Below are 2,742 nucleotides of genomic sequence, written 5' to 3' on the forward strand. Positions count from 1 at the left end.
TAATAGTAAGAACGAGTAGTATTTGCAGAATAATTAGTGTATATTTCAATGTGGAATGTAGTGCATTGGTCAATATAGATCGTATCGCCCACAGTAAGATAGAAAGCAAAGAGTGTACAATTCATTCATTCATTTCATTTCGTTTCGTGTTCTGTCCAAGAGGAGGTCTTTCACTGCAAACGCAGCTTTCTCCAATCTTTCCTATTTTCTGCCTTCCTCTTTGTCTCCTCATATTATCCATGAGGATACAATGTGAAGTTACAATCTCGAGATCTACGATGAAGAATATGAACTATGTATGCAGTCATATGCACTTACTACCTTATTTCAGTCTTCCTCTGTCCAATCATACACTTTTTAGCCCATTGCAATTTTTTTGTTTCCTTGCTTCATTCAACTTTGATATCTTTAGAGGTCAACAACATTGTACCACAGTCTAGTATATACAGTCACGAAGCTCAATACGTAGTAAATATGCAAACATTAGATAGTTGCTCACCACTAGGATCGCTAATATCGGCTCATTACAGGCAATGCAAAATAGTTCCGGCACAGTCTATTGTTTCTAGCACCCTCAAAATTCAAGCTTCGTGACTGTATATAGTAGACTGTGATTGTATCCCAATTTCTTTGAATCTTCTCTGTGGAGTTCGGACAGAAACTGCCAGTAACGCAATCAGAATTTCGCTTGAGAGGGGACAGGTTTATCTCCATTGCATACAGTCAAGCATGTTACTTGACGGAGAACTTCAGTAAGAACACTCTCTTGATTAATCTAAATAACTTTAATGTTAAAATAAAAATTTAAATAACAATTTGTAATCGACAAAAACATGCATTTTGTACAGTGCAGTAAGTAAGTGTGAATTTGTCACTGCTTTGCACACAGTTAATAAGCTGTTTCCATGCAGTTTACCACTTTCATTTTCCCCTTGAAGTGAGGTGAAGACCTTCCTGATTCCTACAGCTAGAACAATTTAATTCGAAGATCATTCAGATTTTAAAAAAATGTTAAACTTCTTCATATTAATATATTTCAATATAGTCAAACCAATGCTTATGGTATCTCTACAAGTTGAATGAAGTGCTCACAGTAAATCGCAAGATTGGAATGAGGCTCCACGCAAATTTAAATAAATAGGTAGTATACCAATAATTCACCATAATATTTCATTGTTACAAATTCAAGACGTAACACTCCATAGGCCTACTCTTGGCAGACTACAGAATTATACTAAAACATTTTTTTGTAATTAAATGTGATGATAAAATGAAATGGGGAAGAGAAATCATACATCTTATATTACCCGTATATTAATTTGGCATTCTGCTGTATTGTACATTCATTACGGATCCCAGAATGAGTACCCGTACTCGGTGCGGGCCCTGCACGTCTTTGGCCCTGATCAGTGATCGTAATCACGTTGACGAAAGCACATAAACCTGTGCCGAAACGATACCTCCCATTGTATAGGGACATCATTTTATTTTTACTAACATTTCTGATATTAACCTGGCTATACCTTTGAATCAACGGTTGCTAACCCCTTCCACGACTGGAGTTCGATGGCGTAATATACAAACAAATCACTTTACTAGGTATAGGAGGGAACAAAAGTAATTCATCCATTTACGTAAACTATGAAATATCACGCTTTTGAGATTGATAATTTTCATTAGGTTTTTGTTTAATCAGAATACAGTACAGTATTAACAATGAGTGTTTTTATTCACGAACTGAGCTGTCCATACGGATGTATTCATTATGCAGTGTATATTATAGTGTCTATAGCACATTAGCGTACACTATAGAGAATGAAGTTAAATTGAAAAATAATCATAATATGAATATTTAACCACATTTTTCAAAATGGTGGCGGTTCATTTCGATACAGGCTTCAGTTCTAATGTATGTAATTCCAATTACCAGTTTCGTCCTTCGTACTAGTAACTCATGTTGAAATAATTCTCTGTAAAAGAGTACCTTACGTACTGCAAATTCAATCTTCACTTCTGCTCGATCCGAAAAGATAAAATTACTCAGACATGCTATCTACTGTCCGTCCAAGTGGTTATGTCGCAGGGTCGTAGAAAGGATGGAAATCACGTGACAGTTAATTACTTAACGAGGCCCTTTTATTCAAGTTATTTTAAACAGTTGTATGGGTATAATATTACGTAGATGTCCAATTCCTAACAGAAATTAATGTTCTCAGAAAAGAACTAAGACAGCCCAGCCACTAGCCTTTACAGAGATGGAAAACCGGAATGCGACGTAGGCAAATGGACGACAGTACCTGTGCGAAAATGATGCAATATTGAAAGCTCTTTCGTCATTGGAAAACGCGAACATATTTTTGGAACGTACTGTGACGGTAAGGCTAGTATGACTGTATATGCGGTCTTGGATCTGTGTGGAAGACGGTTGAACTTCATTAGTAGAAGGGGTTGGAGTGAAGTACATTAAAAAACTCAGGTACAAAAAAAATTGAAGTAAAAATAAAATGATGTCCCTGTATAAGGTAAATTACCTATTTTAATAATTTTATAAGTTTGTAAGCTTTATTTTATAAAGTTTTATATTTTAATTAATTATAATGTGTTATATGTGATCAGAGGTACGGGGAAAGATCTATTTTATAGATTAAAACAGCTGAAATCCTTGGGTTGTCGGTTAGTGGGGTTTCTTTCAAAGTATTCGTGGCCGAGAGGTCGTGGTCATGACCATTATGACTGAAAACT

This window comes from Periplaneta americana, chromosome 1, assembly GCF_040183065.1.
Source record: "Periplaneta americana isolate PAMFEO1 chromosome 1, P.americana_PAMFEO1_priV1, whole genome shotgun sequence".
In the NCBI taxonomy this organism is placed as follows: domain Eukaryota; kingdom Metazoa; phylum Arthropoda; class Insecta; order Blattodea; family Blattidae; genus Periplaneta; species Periplaneta americana.